This window comes from Moschus berezovskii, chromosome X (assembly GCF_049115385.1).
Source record: "Moschus berezovskii isolate FMDL1 chromosome X, NW_MosBer_1.0, whole genome shotgun sequence".
Taxonomy (NCBI): Eukaryota; Metazoa; Chordata; class Mammalia; order Artiodactyla; family Moschidae; genus Moschus; species Moschus berezovskii.
Window position 1 is genome coordinate 54921082 of NC_142488.1, and position 21906 is coordinate 54942987.

At 40.5% G+C, this 21906-nt stretch overlaps 2 pseudogenes; both read right to left on the reverse strand.

Moving 5' to 3' along the window:
- Positions 1–8880: 8880 nt before the first annotated feature.
- Positions 8881–10344, reverse strand: LOC129564513 (translin-associated protein X pseudogene; annotated as a pseudogene).
- Positions 10345–21156: 10812 nt separating this feature from the next.
- Positions 21157–21432, reverse strand: LOC148773316 (ragulator complex protein LAMTOR5 pseudogene; annotated as a pseudogene).
- Positions 21433–21906: the final 474 nt, after the last annotated feature.

Sequence of the window (21906 nt, forward strand, 5' to 3'; positions counted from 1 at the left end):
GAAGTCAAGTGGGCCTTAGAAAGCATCATTATGAACAAAGCTAGTGGAGGTGATGGTATTCCAGTTGAGCTATTTCAAATCCTAAAAGATGATGCTGTGAAAGTGCTGCACGCAGTATGCTAGCAAATTTGGAAAACTCAGCAGTGGCCACAGGACTGGAAAATGTAAGTTTTCATTTCAATCCCAAAGAAAGGCAATGTCAAATGATGTTCAAACTACTGCACAATCGCACTCATCTCACCTGCTAGTAAAGTAATGCTCAAAATTCTCCAAGCCACACTTCAACAATACATGAATCGTGAACTTCCAGATGTTCAAGCTAGTTTTAGAAAAGGCAGAGGAACCAGAGATCAAATTGCCAACATTCACTGGATCATTGAAAAAGTAAGAGAGTTCTAGGAAAACATCTATTTCTGCTTTATCGACTTTGCCAAAGTCTTTGACTGTATGGATCACAATAAACTGTGGAAAATTCTGAAAGAGATGGGAATACCAGACCACCTGACCTGCCTCTTGAGAAATCTGTATGCAGGTCAGAAAGCAACAGTTAGAACTGGACATGGAACAACAGACTGGTTCCAAATAGGAAAAGGAGTACGTCAAGGCTGTGTATTGTCACCCTGCTTATTTAACTTATATGCAGAGTACATCATGAGAAATGCTGGGCTGGATGAAGAACAAGCTGGAATCAAGATTGCAGGGAGAGATAACAATAACCTCAGATATGCAGATGACATCACCCTTATGGCAGAAAGTGAAGAAGAACTAAAGAGCTTCTTGATGAAAGTGAAAGAGGAGAGTGAAAAAGTTGGCTTAAAGCTCAACATTCAGAAAACTAAGATCATGGCATCCGGTCCCATCACTTCATGGCAAATAGATGGAGAAACAGTGGAAGCAGTGGCAGACTTTATTTTTGTGGGGCTCCAAAATCACCACAGATTGTGACTGCAGCCATGAAATTAAAAGATGCTTACTCCTTGGAAGAAAAGTTATGACCAACCTAGACAGCATATTAAAAAGCAGAGACATTACTTTGTCAACAAAGGTCCGTCTAGTCAAGGCTATGGTTTTTCCAGTGGTCACGTATGGATGTGAGTGTTGGACTATAAAGAAAGCTGAGTACTGAAGAATTGATGGTTTTTAACTGTGGTGTTGGAGAAGACTTTTGAGAGTCCCTTGGACTGCAAGGAGATCCAACCAGTCCATCCTAAAGGAAATCAGTCCTGAATGTTCATTGGAAGGACTGATGTTGAAGCTGAAACTCCAGTACTTTGGCTACCTAATGCAAACAGCTGACTCATTTGGAAAGACCCTGATGCTGGGAAAGATTGAAGGAGAGAGGAGAAGGGGATGACAGAGGATGAGATGGTGGGATGGCATCACCGACTCAGTGGACATGAATTTGAGTAAACTCCAGGAGCTGGTGTTGGACAGGGATGCCTGGCACACTGCAGTCCATGGGGTCGCAAAGAGTCAAACACGGCTGAGTAACTGAACTGAACTGAACTGAACTGAAGATCACAGATCTCAGAAGTGGAAGCACAGAGAGCTTAAACTACTTACCTATAATCACATAGCTCAGAAGTGGAAGCACAGAGATGTTGGGCGATTTTCCTAAGACCACACAGCTCAGATATGGAAGCACAGAGAAGTCAGACAATTTGCCTAAAATCACACATCTCAGAAGAAGAAGCACAGAGAGGATAGGAAACTTGCCTAACATCACAGAGCTCACATATGGAAGCACAGAGAGGTTAGGTAACTTGCCTAAGATCTCACAGCTCAAAAGTGGAAGGATAGAAAAGTTAGGCAACTATCTAAGATAGCAAAACTAAGAAGTGGAAGTGCTGAGATTTTAGGGAACTTGTACAAGATAACACAGCTCAGGTATGGAAGCACAGAGAGGTTGGCAACTTGCCTAAGATAACCCAAATCAGAAGTGGAAGCAGAGAGGAGTCAGGGAAGTTAACTAAAATCACACAGATCAAAAGTGGAAGAACAGAGAGGTCAGGCAACTTGTGTAAGATCACATAGCACCAAAGTGGAAGCAAAGAGTGTTCAGGCAACTTGCCTACAATCACACAGCTCAGAAGTGGAAGCACACAGAGGTCAGGCAGATTGTCTAACATCACACAGCTCACAAGTGGAAGCAGAGACAGCTTAGGCAACTTGCTAAGATCACTGAGCTCTTAGGTGGAAGAACACAGATGTTAGACAACTTGCCTAACATCGCATAACTCAGATGTGGAAGCACAGAGTTGTCAGGCAACTTGCCTAAGATCACACAACTCATGATAGATGCACAGAGAGTTTAGGCACTTTGTGTAATATCACACAGCTCAGATGTGGAAGACGTCAGGCAACTTGATGAGTATCACACTGATCAGAAGTGGAAGCACAGAAAGGTCAGTCAACCTGCCTAAGATGATAGAGCGCAGAAGTAGCAGCACAGAGAGGTCAGAAAATTTGGGCACAATCACACAGCTCAAATGTGGAAACAGGAAGGACAGCCAACTTGCATAAGATCACACAACTCAAAAGTGGAAGCCAGAGAGGTCAGGCAACTTGCCTAAGATCACACAGTTCAGATATGGAAGCACAGAGAGGGTAGCAACTTGTCTAAGGTAACAGGGCTCAGAAGTGGAAGCACAAAGGTTAGACAACTTGCCTGAGATCACACAGCTCAGATATGGAAAAGAAGAAGTAAAATTCTCACTATCTGCAGATGATAGGATCCTATACATAGAAAAGCCTAAAGACTCACCAAAAAATTACTAGAGCTAATCAATGAATATAGTAAATTTGCAGGATATAAAATTAACACAGAGAAATCCCTTGCATTCCTATACACTAACAATGAGAAAACAGAGAAATTAAGGAAACAATTCCATTCACCATTGTAACAAAAAGAATAAAATACTTAGGGATAAATCTGCCTAAAGAAACAAAAGACCTATATATAGAGAATTATAAAACACTGATGAAAGAAATCAAAGAGGACACAAATTGATGGAGAAAGATACCATGTTCATGGATTGAAAGAATCAATATAGTGAAAATGAGTATACTACCCAAAGCAATCTATAGATTCAATGCAATCCCTATCAGGCAACCAACGGTATTTTTCACAGAACTAGAATAAATAATTTCACAATTTGTATGGAAATACAAAAAACCTCAAATAGCCAAAGCAATCTTAAGAAAGAACAATGGAACTGGAGGAATCAACCTGCCTGACTTCAGACTATACTACAAAGCTACAGTCATCAAGACAGTATGGTACTGGCACAAAGACAGAAATGTAGATCAATGGAACAAAATAGAAAGCCCAGAGATAAATCCACGCACTTATGGACACCTTAACTTTGACAAAGGAAGCAAGAATATACAATGGAGAAAAGATAATCTCTTTAACAAGTGGTGCTGGGAAAACTGGTCAACCACTTGTAAAAGAATGAAACTAGAACACTTTCTAACACAATACACAAAAATAAACTCAAAATGGATTAAAGATCTAAATGTAGGACCAAAAACTACAAAACTCCTAGAGGAAAACATAGGCAAAACACTCCCCGACATAAATCACAGGAGGATCCTCTATGACCCACCTCCCAGAGTAATGGGAATAAAAGCAAAAATAAGGAAATGAGACCTAATTAAACTTAAAAGCTTTTGCACAATGAAGGAAACCATAAGCAAGGTGAAAAGACATCCTTCAGAATGGGAGGAAATAATAGCAAACAAAGCAATGGACAAATAATTAATCTAAAAAATATACAACTCCTGCAGCTCAATTCCAGAAAAATAAATGACCCAATCAAAAAATGGGCCAAAGAACTAGACAGACATTTCTCCAAAGAAGACATACAGACAGCTAACAAACACATGAAAAGATGCTCAATATCACTCATTATCAGAGAAATGCAAATCAAAACCACAATGAAGTACCATCTCATGCCAGTCAGAATGGTTGCTATCAAAAAGTCTACAAACAGTAAATGCTGGAGAGGGTGTGGAGAGAAGGGAACCCTCTTACACTGTTGGTGGGAATGCAAACTAGTACAGCCACTATGGAGAACAGTGTGGAGATTCCTTAAAAAACTGGAAATAGAACTGCCATATGACCCAGCAATACCATTGCTGGGCATACACACCGAGGAAACCAGAATTGAAAGAGACACATGTACCCCAGTGTTCATCGCAGCACTGTGTATAATAGCAAGGACATGGAAGCAACCTAGATGTCCATCGGCAGATGAATGGATAAGGAAGTTGTGGTACATATACACAATGGAATATTACTCAGCTATTAAAAAGAATGCATTTGAATGAGTTCTAATGAGGTGGATGAAACTGGAGCCTATTATACAGAGTGAAGTAAGTCAGAAAGAAAAACACCAATATAGTATATTAACACATATATATATGGACTTTAGGAAGATGTTAATGATGACCCTATATGCGAGACAGCAAAGAGACACAGATGTATAGAACAGACTTTTGGACTCTGTGGAAGAAGGCGAGGGTGGGATGATTTGAGAGAATAACATTGAAACATGTATATTATCATATGTGAAATAGATCGCCAGTCCAGGTTTGATGCATGAGACAGGGTGCTCAGGGCTGGTACACTGGGATGACCCTGAAGGATGGGATGGGGAGGGAGGTGGGAGGGGGGTTCAGGATGGGGAACACATGTACACCCATGACTGATTCATTTCAATGTATGGCAAAACCAATACAATTCTCTGATCAGAGAACCAAAGTCCTGGGATAACTTTTCCCTAGGAAAACAAAGAAATCCAATGCAGAAAGGCCTAGTAGAAATGTCTTTCAATTCACTGTGAACTTACTCCCAGGTACTTGTAAGGAGGTGTGACTCAATTAGAAGAAAGGCACAAATGGTTACAGATATATGCACTGCTATTGAGTTGAAGGTCACAGGCCTAGACACTGAGGACTTCAGATGAATTGCAAGGAAGCCTCCATTCATGTAAATGCCTATCAGTTAAAGACCATCAAGGAACACAGCAATAGTTAAACCAAGTTGGATTTATTGGCTAGTTGCAAATGAGGGAGACTACACATCATGCAGAACCATAGACTACCTGAAAAGGGGTATTAGAAATAATTTGCTGTGGAATTTCCCTGGTGGTCCAGTGGTTAAGACTCCATGACCCCACTGCAGGGGGCGTGGGTTCGATCCTTGGTTGGGGAACTAATATCCCACATGCCCTGTGTCTGGCCAAAAAAAGTTATTGGATCTGAGATCACATGTGGTTTTATAGTTTTCTGTTTACAAATCTTGCACTTATTCTCAAGAGTTTTTATTCTTTTTGATGCTATTGCAGATGGATTTTTTTTTCTTGGCCACACTGTACAGTGTGTGGGATTTTAGTTCCCTGACCCAAGATGGAACCTGTGCCCCCTGCAGTGAAAGCATAGAATCTTAACCACTGGCCTGCCAGGGAAGTCCTGGAATTATTTATTTAATTTCATTTTTGGATTGTTCATTGCCAGTCTATGGAAATACAATTGAATTTTGTGATAATGACCTTGTATCCTGAAATCTTGCTGGTCTCATTTATTAGGTCTAATGGGTTTTTTTTTTTTACATTTTAATATTTTATTCAAAGAGTTCAGTTTTAAACATCTATAAGATATTCATCAACTTCAAGTGGCAAAAGAAACAAAAATATGTAATAAAACTATTTCAGCTGTATCTTTGAATAGGGAAACCAAAAATGCATACTACCACCAGAATAAACAACAAACAAACCTAGTCTATTAGGCATGTATATATTTTATTTTCCTTTAGGTGATAATTTTTGGAAAATTACACTTTCCAAGAATAAGCCCTTGCAAACAGAGCTGCTAATCTTTCCAAAAATAAAATCCAATATCTAGACTCTCAAAACTCACAAAACCAAAAGGAAAAATCTGGTTGTCAGCCAACAGTGCCATGCTCAAGTCGGCTTCACACCACAGGGAATAATCTACAACTAGTTTTAGGAGGCAACTTCCAACTCTAAATAGTACTAGTGAGGCTACTTCTATTACTAGTGGTACTACTTGTTATTCCCAACTGTGTTGACAATTGTCTTATTGCTGAATTGTAGTAGGTGATAAGTCTTCTTTGGCAAGTTTTCACGTATCAATTAACACAACTGGACAACTATAAAGATTTGGGTTAACTTAATATCTCAAAGATTTCAAAACTTCATTATAATTATTTAGATGTAATTTCTTATAGATGTTAGAACAGGAAAGCCTCCAAACATGCCTAATGAAACATAACAAGAAAAATTACTAAATAATCACTAGCTTTTCAGTTGTGTGTGCAATTATATAATTCAACTCAAACATTAGTGACAATATTACAATGTTAGTGCCAATTCTCTATCAGAGTTTCTATGATAAAGGACAAAAATTGAATGCAGAAACTAACATCTAGGTACCTGTCAATTTTTCTGGAAGGCTGTTCATAGGGATTCAAAATGACCTAAAATTAGCCAGAATATAGTATGAATTCTCACTACAATACCTCATAGAATTAAAGTCAAGAGAATTCACTGGTCATAGCAAACACCCTCTTCCAGCAACACAAGAGAAGACTCTACACATGGACATCACCAGATGGTCAACAGCGAAATCAGATTGATTATATTCTTTGCAGCCAAAGATGGAGAGGCTGTATACAGTTAGCAAAAACAAGACCAGGAGCTGACTGTGGCTCAGATCATGAACTCCTTATTGTGAAGTTCAGACTTAAATTGAAGAAAGTAGGGAAAACCACTAGACCATTCAGATATGACCTCAATCAAATCCCTTATGATTATACAGTGGAAGTGAGAAATAGATTTCAGGGACAAGATCTGATAGATAGAGTGCCTGATGAACTCTGGATGGAGGTTCGTGACATTGTAGAGGAGACAGGGACCAAGACCATCCCCATGAAAAAGAAATGCAAAAGAGCGAAATGGCTGTCTGAGGAGGCCTTACAAATAGCTGTGAAAAGAAGAGAAGCGAAAAGCAAAGGAGAAAAGGAAAGATATAAGCATCTGAATGCAGAGTTCCAAAGAAGAGCAAGGAGAGATAAGAAAGACTTCCTCAGTTATCAGTGCAAAGAAATAGAGGAAAACAACAGAATAGGAAAAACAAGAGACCTCTTCAGGAAAATTGGAGATTCCAAGGGAACATTTCATGCAAAGATGGGCTCGATAAAGGACAGATGGTATGGACCTAACAGAAGCAGAAGATATTAAGAAGAGGTGGCAAGAATACACAGAAGAACTGTACAAAAAAGATCTTCCCGACCAAGATAGTCACGATAACGTGATCACTGACCTAGAGCCAGACATCTTGGAATGTGAAGTCAGGTGGGCCTTAGAAAGCATCACTACTAACAAAGCTAGTGGAGGTGATGGAATTCCAGTTGAGCTATTACAAGTCTTGAAAGATGATGCTGTGAAAGTGCTGCACTCAATATGCCAGCAGATTTGGAAAACTCAGCAGTGGCCACAGGACTGGAAGAGGTCAGTCTTCATTCCAATCCCAAAGAAAGGCAATGCCAAAGAATGCTCAAACTACCGGACAATTGCCCTCATCTCACACGCTAGCAAAGTCATGCTCAAAATTCTCCAAGCCAGGCTTCAGCAATATGTAAACCGTGAACTCCCAGAAGTTCAAGCAGGTTTTAGAAAAGGCAGAGGCACCAGAGATCAAATTGCCAACATCCGCTGGATCATGGAGAAAGCAAGAGAGTTTCAGAAAAACATCTATTTCTGCTTCATTGACTATGCCAAAGCCTTTGACTGTGTGGATCACAATAAACTGTGGAACATTCTTCAAGAGATGGGAATCCCAGACCACCTGACCTGCCTCTTGAGAAACCTGTATGCAGGTCAGGAAGCAACAGTTAGAACTGGACATGGAACAACAGACTGGTTCCAAATAGGAAAAGGTGTACGTCAAGGTTGTATATTGTCACCTTGCTTATTTAACTTATATGCAGAGTACATCATGAGGAACGCTGGGCTGGAAGAAGCACAAGCTGGAATCAAGATTGCTGGGAGAAATATCAATAACCTCAGATATGCAGATGACACTACCCTTATGGCAGAAAGTGAAGAGGAACTCAAAGGCCTCTTGATGAAAGTGAAAGAGGAGAGTGAAAAGGTTGGTTTGAAGCTCAACATTCAGAAAACAAAGATCATGGCATCTGGTCCCATCACTTCATGGGAAATAAATGGAAAAACAGTGGAAACAGTGTCAGACTTTATTTTTTTGGGCTCCAAAATCACTGCAGATGCTGATTGCAGCCATGAAATTAAAAGACGCTTGCTCCTTGGAAGGAAAGTTATGACCAACCTTGATAGTATATTAAAAAGCAGAGACATTACTTTGCCAACCAAGGTCCGTCTAGTCAAGGCAATGGTTTTTCCCGTGGTCATGTATGGATGTGAGAGTTGGACTGTGAAGAAGGCTGATCGCCGAAGAGTCGATGTTTTTGAACTGTGGTGTTGGAGAAGACTCTTGAGAGTCCCTTATACTGCAAGGAGATCCAACCAGTCCATTCTAAAGGAGATCAATCCTGGATGTTCATTGGAGGGACTGATGCTAAAGCTGAAACTGCAATACTTTGGCCACCTCATGCGACGAGTTGACTCACTGGAAAAGACTCTGATGCTGGGAAAGGTTGGGGGCGGGAGGAGAAGGGGACGACGGAGAATGAGATGGCTGGATGGCATCACCGACTCTGTGGACATGAGTTTGAGTGAACTCCGGGAGTTGGTGATGGACAGGGAGGCCTGGCGTGCTGTGATTCATGGGGTCGCGGAGAGTCGGACACGACTGAGCAACTGAACTGAACTGAATAATAATTTTAATTCTTATTCTATGGATTAAGCCTATTTTGGAGGCATGGCACAATATTACCAAGAAATTTAAATAGGAAACTCAAGTCCAGATGTGTAAGTAAGAAATCTTTCTATATATTAAAAAAATCACCAACTTAAACTATAAATGTCTTCCACTAAATATTACCACTCCAAAATTCACACAAAGTAAATTAAAACAGGTATGGCAGAAAGTGCACTCTGAAGCATGTTCATATTTAACAAAGATAAATGATGAAGTTTAGCCAGCAAAAATTCAAATAGGCATATATGCAAACATCTGTATGCAAATTTTCACGAGTAAGATATAAGAAATGATTCATTTTGGTAATTTTATGTACAGCCTGTATACAATTTAAAACAAGTACAACTGAAAACATTTCTAAAGCCACAATAAAGTCTAATGATATACTAAATAACAGTCTTACTAATTGGTCTCTCTTAGGAGTTCTTAAGAGAAAAACAACTGAGTAATTTTATCCTAAGAAATGCCCTCCTCTTGATCAATCATTTCTGTCTTAACTGAAAAGACATCTGCCAGCATATGTTTTGGAATTTCTGAACCTCTGACTTTCAAGGCATAACAAGCATTCTCCACTTTGGCCAGACTTTGTTTCAAAGTATACAGCTTCTTTGAAACCTCATAAGGTCCAGTATTGCCAACGAATGAAAACCCATCATAAACCTGACGTAAAAACTGGCTCACTTCAAAGGGAGTGTCAATGTCCCCATTCCCGACACTGTTAATGCACATTCGCATCAACTCTCCAGTTAAATCAGCCACTCCCAGAAGGTAATCAACAGGTGTGATTTTCAGTCTCCAAGTACCGCACTGATTATCCTGTGCATCAGAGGAAGGAGTCTTATTTTCTTTTCCATTGTCTTCTGTTGAAAAAATCAACTGTTTATTAATTTCATCCATACTGATAAGTGATCGTGTTTTGATGAAGTGTTGAAAAGAGACAGCCTCCACATATTCCTGCAGTCCTGTAGTAATGGCTCTGTGGAATTGATGCATGTCTTCTACTGAGAGCTCTTGGGCTACCTGCAATATCTTTTGTCTGACACCATCCAATTTAACTTCTGATTCAGTCAATATTTCTTCCATATCAGGAGCACTTGTAATTCTATGGAGGAGAAAAATCGTCCTTTTGCTTTCAACAGTTATATCTCGACTAAGTTTCACAAGTCTCTCATATTTGTCATGTCTTGCATCAAGTTCCTGTTGAAATGATTTGAAGGCCAACATCACAGGTGAAGATGAATTAACATCCTTCCCTTCTCTTCTCTGGTTATGTGGGAAATTGTCATGCTTCCTTTTCCTGAACCCTCCTGATCCTTCTTTGCTGCTCATGTCGTCACGGCCTACGGCGAGAAGAGAGAATAGAGACTAAGCGCCTCGGGGCGAGCAGGGAACGCGCGGCGGCGGCCGAAGAACCCTCAGCGGCGCCCCCCGGTTTTTTTTTTTTTAAGTCTAATGGTTTTCTTGTGAATTAAGATGATCCATGTACAAGATCATGTCATTTGCAAACAGAAATAATTTCACTTCTGCCTTTCCAATATGAATGCCTTTTATTTCTCTTTCTTGCCTAAGTGCCCTGGCTAGCACCTTCAGCCGGAGAAGGCAATGGCAAGCCACTCCAGTACTCTTGCCTAGAAAATCCCATGGATGGAAGAGCCTGGTAGGCTACAGTCCATGGGGTCACTAAGGATCGGACACGACTGAGCGACTTCACTTTCACACATTGGAGAAGGAAATGGCAACCCACTCCAGTGTTCTTGCCTGGAGAATCCCAGGGACAGGGGAGCCTGGTGGGCTTCCGTCTATGGGGTCACAGAGAGTTGGATACGACTGAAGTGACTTAGCAGCAGCAGCACCTTCAGCACAATGTTAAAAAGAAGTGGTAGAGGGAGCATCTTTCTCTTGTTCCTGATCCTTGGGGGAAAAGTTTTCAGACTTTCACCATTAATTATGATGTTAGGCTCTTTGGAGCATTCTTTGCCAGGTCGATGGAGAAGGCAATGGCAGCCCACACCAGTACTCTTTCTTGGAAAATCCCATGGACGGAGAAGCCTGGTAGGCTACAGTCCATGGCGTAGCGAAGAGTAGGACACGACTGAGCGACTTCACTTTCACTTTTCACTTTCATGCATTGGAGAAGGAAATGGCAACCCACTTCTTGCCTGGAGAATCCCAGGGACGGGGGAGCCTGGTGGGCTGCCGTCTATGGGGTCGCAGAGAGTTGGACACGACTGAAGCAACTTAGCAGCAGCAGCAGCAGCCTCCAGGTTGAGGGGTATGTGGATGGATTGGCTGTCTAATGGGGTTGGAAGTCCCTTTTCCATCCTGGATGGGTGGCATCGACCACCTTCAAGGAAGGGGAACGTGGTTCTAGTTGTCTTTCCTTCATTCTTTTTTTTTAATATTTAATTTTAAAATTTATTTTTAGTTGATTTTTGCACAACAAAGTTTAAGCTTCTCAACCTTTCCCCCTGCCCAGGGTTGCAGATCCTGACTGGCCTGGATCTGCAGTCCTCATCTCATTCTCACATCCCTCCTCCCTTTTCCTCCAGGGTCTGTCCATTTGTTACTGTATTGTGCTGGGGATTGGCACCAAGGTGGCATGAGATGCCACTTGTGTAGAACTTTGCTGAATAAAGATCAGTTTCTTGTGACAAAAGAAATGTGATGTTAGTTAGTAATATTTTTTATTCCTTTATCAGGTTGAGGAGATTTCTTCTACTCCTAGGTTGTTAGTGATATATTGATTTATGATGTGAAGGGGTGTTGAATTTTGTCAAATGCTTTTCCCGCTTCTGTTGAGATGATCATGTGGTTCTTGTACTTTATTTTATTGTTATGGTCTATTACATTAATTGATTTCACATGTCAAGCAACCTTATCTTCCTGGGATAAATCCCACTTTGTCATAGTGTGTTTGTTGTTGCTCACTCACTAATTTGTGTCTGACTTTTTGCGACCCCGTGGACAGGCACACCAGGCTTCGCTGTCCTTCACTATCTCCTGGAATTTGCTCAAACTCATGTCCGTTGAGTCGGTGATGCTATCCAACCATCTCATCCTCTGTTGCTCCTTTCTCCTCCTGCCCTCAATCTTTTCTAGCATCTCGGTCTTTTCCAGTGAGTCAGTTCTTTGCATCAGGGGGCCAAAGTATTGGAGCTTCAGCTTCAGCATCAATCCTTCCATTGAATATTCAGGACTGATTTCCTTTAGGATTGACTGGTTTGATCTCCTTGCTGTCCAAGGGATTCTCAAGAGTTTTCTCTAGTTGTATACTCCTTTTTATATGTTATTGGCTTTAGTCTGCTAGAATTTTGAAGAGGATTTTGAGTCTACATTAATAAGAGATATACAATCTGTACTTGCATAATGTCGACTTTATCTGGTTTTGCTTTTGGCCTCATAGAATGAGTTGAAAAATGTTCTCTTCAATTTTTGGGAAGAGTTTGTGAAGAATTGCTAGTAATTTTCCTTTAAATTCTTGGTAGAATTCACCAGTGAAGTCATCTTGATCTAGGCATCTCTGTGGGAAGTTTTCAAATTATTGATTAATAATTTACTTAAATTATTGTTCATTAATTTCAATAACATACAGAGACTTTGCTCTGGGCTTGCCTTATGGCTCATCTGGTAAAGAATCCACCTGCAATGTGGGAGACCTGGGTTCGATCCCTGGGTTGGGAAGATCCCCTGGAGAAGGGAAAGGCTACCCACTCCAGTATTCTGGCTTGGAGAATTCCATGGATTATACAGTCCATGGGGTCTCAAAGAGTCAGACATGACTGAGAAACTTTCACTTCACTTCACTTTGCTCCAGTATAGCTCTGTTCCTTCTCTCCTCATTTGCCCTATTATCATTAAGCAAATTGCGTCTATATACATTATAAATCCATCAGGAGTTTTATAATTATTGCTTTATGTAGTTGTCTTCTAAATCAAATTAACAGAAGGAAAGAGTTACAAAATATATACTTTTACTGTCTTATATTAGGTTGGTGCAAAATTAATTGTGGTTTTATAACATTGAAATTTCATGTTTGATATTAGAATACATTCTTAAATAAATGTGGTTATGTTATACATCATTTTAATATACATTTCTCACTTTATGTTTTTTGCTAATGACTTATTACTTGCTGCTTATTTTATATTTATTTTAGACTATAGAAGTGATGTTAGACACCAAATTCGAGCAATTTTTTTATTCGAGTTCAAAATGGGTCATGAAGCAGTGGAGACAACTGACAACATCAACAATGCATTTGACTCAGGAACTGCTAATGAACATACAGTGCAGTGGTTCAAGAAGTTTTGCAAAGGAAAGTCTTGAAGATGAGGAGTGTAGTGGCTGGCCATTGGTAGTTCACAATGACCAACTGAGAGCATCGATCCTCTTACAACTACATGAGAAGTTGCTGAAGAACTCAACGTCGACCATTCCATGGTTGTTCAGCCTTTGAAGCAAATTAGAAAAGTGAAAAAGCTTGACTAGTTGGTGCCTCCTGTGCATGTGTGCTCTGTCCCCTTAGTCATGTCTGACTTTTTGTGACCCTATGGACAATAGCCCACCAGCCTCCTCTGTCCATAGGATTCTCCAGGCAAGAATACTGGAATGGGTTGCCATGCCTTCCTCCAGGGAATCTTTCTATTTTGGACCCGAGTCATCTGAGTCTCCTGCATTGCAGGTGATTCTTTATTCACTGAGCCACCTGGAAAGCCTGCCTCACAGTTCAGTTCAGTTCAGTTCAGTCGCTCAGTCGTGTCCGACTCTCCGCGACCCCATGAATCACAGCACGCCAGGCCTCCCTGTCCATCACCAACTCCCGGAGTTCACTCAAACTCATGTCCACAGAGTCGGTGATGCCATCCAGCCATCTCATTCTCCGTCGTCCCCTTCTCCTCCCGCCCCCAACCTTTCCCAGCATCAGAGTCTTTTCCAGTGAGTCAACTCGTCGCATGAGGTGGCCAAAGTATTGCAGTTTCAGCTTTAGCATCAGTCCCTCCAATGAACATCCAGGATTGATCTCCTTTAGAATGGACTGGTTGGATCTCCTTGCAGTATAAGGGACTCTCAAGAGTCTTCTCCAACACCACAGTTCAAAAGCATCGATTCTTCGGCAGTCAGCCTTCTTCACAGTCCAACTCTCACATCCATACATGACCACGGGAAAAACCATTGCCTTGACTAGACGGACCTTGGTTGGCAAAGTAATGTCTCTGCTTTTTAATATACTATCAAGGTTGGTCATAACTTTCCTTCCAAGGAGCAAGCGTCTTTTAATTTCATGGCTGCAATCAGCATCTGCAGTGATTTTGGAGCCCAAAAAAATAAAGTCTGACACTGTTTCCACTGTTTTTCCATCTATTTCCCATGAAGTGATGGGACCAGATGCCATGATCTTTGTTTTCTGAATGTTGAGCTTCAAGCCAACCTTTTCACTCTCCTCTTTCACTTTCATCAAGAGGCTTTTGAGTTCCTCTTCACTTTCTGCCATAAGGGTAGTGTCATCTGCATATCTGAGGTTATTGATATTTCTCCCGGCAATCTTGATTCCAGCTTGTGCTTCTTCCAGCCCAGCGTTCCTCATGATGTACTCTGCATATAAGTTAAATAAGCAAGGTGACAATATACAACCTTGACGTACACCTTTTCCTATTTGGAACCAGTCTGTTGTTCCAAGTCCAGTTCTAACAGTTGCTTCCTGACCTGCATACAGGTTTCTCAAGAGGCAGGTCAGGTGGTCTGGGATTCCCATCTCTTTCAGAATGTTCCACAGTTTATTGTGATCCACACAGTCAAAGGCTTTGGCATAGTCAATAAAGCAGAAATAGAAGTTTTTCTGAAACTCTCTTGCTTTCTCCATGATCCAGCGGATGTTGGCAATTTGATCTCTGGTGCCTCTGCCTTTTCTAAAACCTGCTTGAACATCTGGGAGTTCACGGTTTACATACTGCTGAAGCCTGGCTTGGAGAATTTTGAGCATGACTTTAAGCTGACTGCAAATCAAAAAAATCATTGTTTTGAAGTGTCATCTTCTCTTATTCTGTGCAATGACAATGAACCATTTCTTGATCAGCTTGTGATGTTCAACAAATAGTGTATTTTATATGACCGCTGGTGATGACCAGCTCAGTGGTTGGACAGAGAAGAAGCTCCAAAGCAATTCCCAAAGCCAACTTGCACCAAAAAAAGGTCATGGTCACTGTTTGGTGATCTGCTGCCTGTCTGATCCATTACAGCTTTCTGAATCCCAGCGAAACCATTACATCTAAGAAATAATGCTCAGCAAATTAATGAGATGCAGTGACAACTGCAACACCTGCAACTGGCATTGGTCAACAGAGAGGGCCCAATTCTTCTCCATGACAACGCCTGATGGCATGTTAAATAACCAACACTTCAAAAGTTGAACGAATTGGGCGACAGAGTTTTGCCTCATCCACTTCATTCTCCTGACCTCTTGCCAACCGGCTACCACTTCCTCAAGCATCAGGATAACTTTTTGCAGGGAAAATGCTTTCTAAGAGTATGTCAAATCCTGAAACAAGGATTTTTATGCTACAAGAATGCATGTGTTAGTCGCTCAGTCATTGCCGACTCTTTTCGATCCCACGGACTGTAGCCTGCCAGGCTCTTATGTCCATGGGATTCTCCAGGCAAGAATACTGGAGTGGATTGCCATTCCCTTCTCCAGAGGATCTTCCTGACCCAGGGATCAAACCCTGGTCTCTCGCATCATAGGAAGATTCTTTACGATTTGAGTTACAGGGAAATCTGCTACAAGAATAAGCAAACTTATTTCTCGCTGGCAAGGATGTGTTCATTGTAATGGTTCCTATTTTGATTAACAAAGATGTGTTTGAGCCTAGTTATAATGACTTAAAATTCACGATCTGAAACCACAGTTACTTTTGTACTAACCTAATATTTACCTCTGAAGTTATTTTTAGCGAGTTTCTGTGTTTCTTCATGTGAATTTGAATTATTAATTTGGTGTCCTTTTTTTGCCATGTGTCATGCAGGATTTTGGGCTTCCCTTGTGGCTCAGCTGGTAAAGAATAGGCCTGCAATGTAGGAAACCTGGGTTCGATCCCTGGGTTGGGAAGATCCCCTGGAAAAGGGAAAAGGCTACCCACTCCAGTATTCTGGCCTGGAGAATTCTGGCCTCTTGCAAAGAGTCAGACATGACTCAGCGACTGTCATTTTCACTTTCACATGCAGGATCTTAGTTCCCCTACAAGGGATCAAACCCAAACCCCACTGCATTGGAAGTGTGAATCTTAACTACTGGACAGTCAGGGAAGTCCTAGACCTGTTCTTATTTTATGAATGTAGTATTAGCAATATATAAGAAGTTTCCATATTCCTTTGATTACTTTTGTTTTCTCTCATTTTTTTCCCTATTCCATTTGTTCTTAGTCTTTTTGTTCTGTCCCATTGGTTATTCTTAAATTAATTAACTCAATGCTTTATACATACTTATCGAACTCCTATTATACTCTAGGTTTGGGAATGCAATGGTGAAAAGATTGAAGACTGTCCACGTGAAACTTACGCTGTAATTGGGGAGACAGTATATAAAGCATTATAGAGGAAATATGATGAAAGAAATTGATAAGTGCTACAGTGGAAAATAAAGCAGACCTAGACACAGAGAATTTGAGGTAGAAAGATCAAGGAAGGCCTTTGTGAAGGGGTGATACCTAAACAGACCAGGATGAAACAAAGGAACAAGCCACATGCAAAATGAATAGCAAATGCAAAGATACTGAAGTTGGGAACATGCTCTGCATGTATGAAGAACAGAAAGGAGACCAGTGCAGGTACAGAGAAAATGAGGGGGACAGTGGTAGGATGGGAGGTCAGAGAGGTAACATGGGCAAGATCTCACAGGACCTCATGGACCATAGGCTTTATGTGGGTACATGGACTTTAGCTTTTATTCTGATGGGAGCTGGGAGGGAAAGCTGAGTACATAGGAGCTTTAATTAGAATAGGGTCCCTCTGGCTGCTATGAGGAAAAGAAACTATCAGGGGGCAAGGAAAGAAGCAGGGAGACCAGTGAAGTGGCTACTGCAAGGGTCCAAATGACACACGGTAGTGCTGGCAGTGGAGGCAAAGAGAAGGGGTTGGATTATGGATCTATTTTAAAGGATTTCCTCAGAGACTGGCTGCAGAGGTGAGAAAAAGAGAGGCATCAAGGATGTTTTATGGTTTTTAAAAGAATGAAATAATGCCATTTGCCATAACATGGATTTACCTAGAGATTATCATACTAAGTGAAGTAAGTCAGAGAAAGACAAATATCATATAACATCGCTTATATGTGGAATCTAATAGAAAATGATACAAATGAATTTTTTACAAAACAGAAACAAGCTCAGATCTCAAAATCAAACTTATAATTACCAAAGGGGATATATGGAGGAAGGTGGTAAATTAGGAGATTGGGATTAATATACACAAATTGTGTGTGTGTTTTCAGTCGCTCAGTTGTGTCCAGCTCTTTGGGACCCTATGGACTGTAGCCCACCAGGCTCCTCTGTCCATGGCATTCTCCAGGCAAGAATACTGGAGTGGCTTGCTCCTCCAGAGGATCTTTGTGACCCAGGGATCGAACCCGTGTCTCCTGCGTCTCCTGCATTGGCAGATGGGTTATTTTTTGCTGAACCACTGGGGAAGCTCTACATACACACATTACTATATATAAAATAGACAACAAACAAGGACCTTCTGCATAGCACAAGGAACTCTATTCAATATTCTGTAATAACCTATATGGAAAATAATCTGAAAGAAAATAGACATATCCATTCACTTTGTTGTACACATGAAACTAATAAAACTTTGTAAATCAGCTATACTACAATTATTTTTTTTTTTTAAAGGATGCTTTATGGTTTTTGATCTGAGAAGCTGGGTGAATGATGGAGATGGGGGAGACTGAGGGAAGAATAGAGTTTTTGTTTTGTTTTTGTCTTTACAAGACCTGTGGAAGAGCAGGCCTTGGAAGACAGTAAATCAACAGTTGGAGTTTGGGGAAGTTAACACTGAAATGCTTATGAAATACCCAAGTAGAAATGTTGAAGAGGCAGGAAAATCCTAGCAAACAGCAAGGAATGACAACCACAGAGAGCCAATGGACTTGTTTTTATGTTTTTACTTCTGCAAAAGTCTATCCCCATCCCTTGTAATTGGGGTTTGATTCTTAGCTCTTTCCCCCCACCACCCCGCCACCCTACATGGCTTGACTCCATCTGCAATCTGTCTCCTAGAGAATGCCTCAGAATAATTGGTCCCCTGATGGCTCCCTTGAAAACCACCACTCAAGGTATTTTGGGGGGTTGCTTTGGGGGAAGGAAGGGAGTTAGATGTGTCTGCTCATTAGAGCATTTTGCCATACTCTCCCAGAAGGCTTCAAAATATAGCGAATTAGAACATGTCCCGTTGTGCTTCAGGTTCACCAGCCTTACTTCACTTCCTTGAATATGCCATGCTGCTTCTCAACTTAGATCCTTTGCTTGTGCAATTCCCTTGCTTGAAATCTTGAAATGCTTTCCCCCTATACCCATCTCCCTGGGTAACTCCTCCTGGACCTTTAGATCTCAGCATAGATACTCTTTCTCAGGGGGAGTTTTCCCAGCCCCCTTCCCCACTATGGGTAGTAGACCCTCTTACCACTGGGTACTTGACAACTCTGGTGTACAGGCTAAATTTGGTTGAGTACTGCAAGACAATTGCCCAAAATGGCTGCTCAAACCCAGACTCTCACCAACAGTACATGAAGGTCCTTGTATCGCCACAAGACTGCCAAATTTCTTGTGATTCAGTTTTCTAATTTTTTCCAGTACGATGGATATAAAGTAATATTTCACCTTATTGGCTTTTGAACAGTGAGCAGCTGGACCCTAACTTTCAGGAACAAGTCTACAGTGTAGAAGTCATATTGCCTAACTTTTTTTCTATTAAAAATGGAAGAATTTGTTCAATTAAAAAAAATTGCACTTCTCTAATGATTAGTAAAATTGAGCATGTATTCACATGCTTGATAACCTCATGGGTTTTCTCTTGTGTGAGCTGTCTATTCCTATCCTTTGCCCATTTTTCTTTGAGGCTCTTGTTTTATTCTTGCTGTTTCTCAAAGTCACTTTTATATCCTGGATGTTTAATCCCTGGTGATTTCAGCTACAGCAAATAGATATTTGCTGTTTCATCTGCTAACTTTGTGTATAGGGTCTTTTATTAAACAGAAACTGTAAATTTTGATATGTACATTGTCATTAACATTCTTCCTTGTGGTTTGTGCTTTTGAAGTTTTGTTCAGGAAGTCCCTCCCCATCCCTAGGTCACATGGTCTATTTTTCTATTAACTTATAGTGTTTTCTTTTTCATGAAAATCTTTAACCTGTCTGGAGCTATTGTTTGTATATGGTGTGAGGTAGGACTCCAGCTTATTTTCTTTCAGTTTTCCATACACCATCTTACCTTTCTGGCCTTAGAACACATCCTAATACCTGGTAAGTCAAGTCTACTTTCTTATCTTTTTCAGAAATGATTTAGCGCTTCACAAATCTTTAATTTTTTATATAGATATTTATTTATTGAGATATAATCCACATACACAAGATTCATCATTTTAAAGTGTACAATTCAATGGTTTTTAGTATATTCACTAAGTTGTTCACTTATCACTGTTATCTAACACCAGAACATTTTCATCACCTCAAAAAGAAACCTTGTACTTATTTGCAGCCACCCCTGTTCCCTTCTCTTCTCCCCTCAGCCCCTGGCAACTACTAATCAACTATCTCTATGAATTTGCTTATTCTGAGCATTGCACATAAATGGAATCACAAATTATGTGACTTTTTGTGTATGGCTCCTTTTCACTCTGCATATTTTCAGGTTTCATCCATATTGCAACATGTATCAGTACTTTGTTTCTTTTTATGGATGAGTAATATTCCATTTTATGGATATACCTCATTTTGTCTATCCAGTCATCAGTTGGTAGATATTTGAGTTGTTTCTGTTTGGGGGCTATTATGAAAAATGCTGCTTCGAACATTCATGTAAAAGTTTTGTGTAGACTCTTTATATACTTTATTGAATAAGATTTATTGATTTTCCTTAAAATGTTCAGCAGAGATTTAAATTAAGATTATATATAAATTATATAGTAATTTGGATGTAACTGAAATAGTTATAATATGAAATAGTCTCATCCAAGAGAATGAAACAAACATGTCTTCTTTTATTTCGATTATCTTTTGTATAACAATATTACCACAAACTTCTCAGCTTAAAACATTAACAGTATCTGTGGGTCAGGAGTCAGGGTATGGTTTAATTGGGTTCTTTGCTTAGGGTTTCACAAAGTTGAAATGAAGGTGTTGACTAGGGCTACAGTCTCATCTGATGCTCATCTAGGGAAGGATCTGTTTCCAAGCTCACTCAGGTTGTTGGCAGAATTCAGTTCCTTGCAGTCATAGGACAGAAGGCTTCAATTTCTTGCTGGCTGTCAGCTGGGGTCACTCTTAGCTCCTAAAGGCCACCCTCTATTCCTTGCCATGTGAGGTTCCCCAAAGTGGTCAATTGTTTCATGAAAACCAGCAAAGGAATGGGAGTTGCCTCACAAGTTGATCATTTCCACCTCATTTTAAACATGATTATCTACATGTAATCACATACATCTGGTCACCTTTGGACACACACACACTCAAAGGGAGGGGATTACCCAAGGATGAGAATACAAGGAAACAAGGATTATGGGAGTCATCTTAATTGTGTGTCCATTACATCATCCCTGAGCATATAATCTTCAGGTTCATAAGGGGATGTGTATAAGGATTTTGGGGCTTCCCAGGTGGCTCAAGTGGTAAAGAATCCGCCTGCCAATGCAGGAGCCACAGGAGATGTAGGCTCGATCCCTGGGTCGGGAAGATCCCCTGGCAACCCACTCCAGTATTCTCCTTTTTCCTCCAACCAGGTTTATTAAACTTAACAAAATTCTATATACAAGGTTACCTAAATATGCTGCTTCAAAACATGATACTTTCCTTAACTAGTATTTTGATAAGTCAATCCACACAGAGTGTCAAAATGCAGCCTACTCTAAAATTAATAGAAAAGTGCTCAATACATATTACATGAATGGTCTAATAGTTCTATAAGATAATTAACATAAAGTACGACTGAGTCCCTGTGACAGGCTGCTGGAGAACTGATACGAGTTGTCAGGAGGCCATTTTGTGAACCGCCACTGTGATGCCATCGTGTTTCTGGATCATAATATTCCCATTATTTGATTCTAGATACACCACAAGAATATCAGCGGGGTCCAAGGTTAGCTTAGGGGCTTGCTGGGCTAGAACAGATATCACCCCAGCATGCTCATCTGACAGGTTTCCGCAGCAACCTAGATGGAGTCCCTGTGAATCTGTGCACGGGACTCCGAAAATGGATGGATCCTTCATTGTGTCCTCCAAGTACTGCTCTAAGGTAGCCTCCATCCTTCCGCATGTCGCCTCCTTCTTTGCCACGGGTGTGAGGTGCTCCTTGGTCCCCACTCCAGTGTTCTCAGGGAGCAAGAGTTGGACACGACTGAGCACGCACAGTAGAAGCAGTTAGAATGGATTAAATATACTCACAGCAACACAAATGGATCTTTCTTTTATTCACTTTTGATTTATGTCATGTTACCATACTTTTAAAATTCCAACCAAAATGAAAATACCTTTTAAAAATCTGGTTATAATAATGATACATATTCACTGAAACTTTTTTTCAAATAACAGAGAAAAATGTAAAGGAGAATGTGACAAAGCATCTGTTGTCTCCCCCTGCACCCACAATAACCACTGATATGCCCTTCCTGTCATTCTTCCCCCTATAGATACAGAAATTTTAACCAAAGTTTTGTTTTGCTTGCTGTATCATTTTATGTGGCTTAAAATCCTTTTGGAACAATTTATGAGTGAAATTGA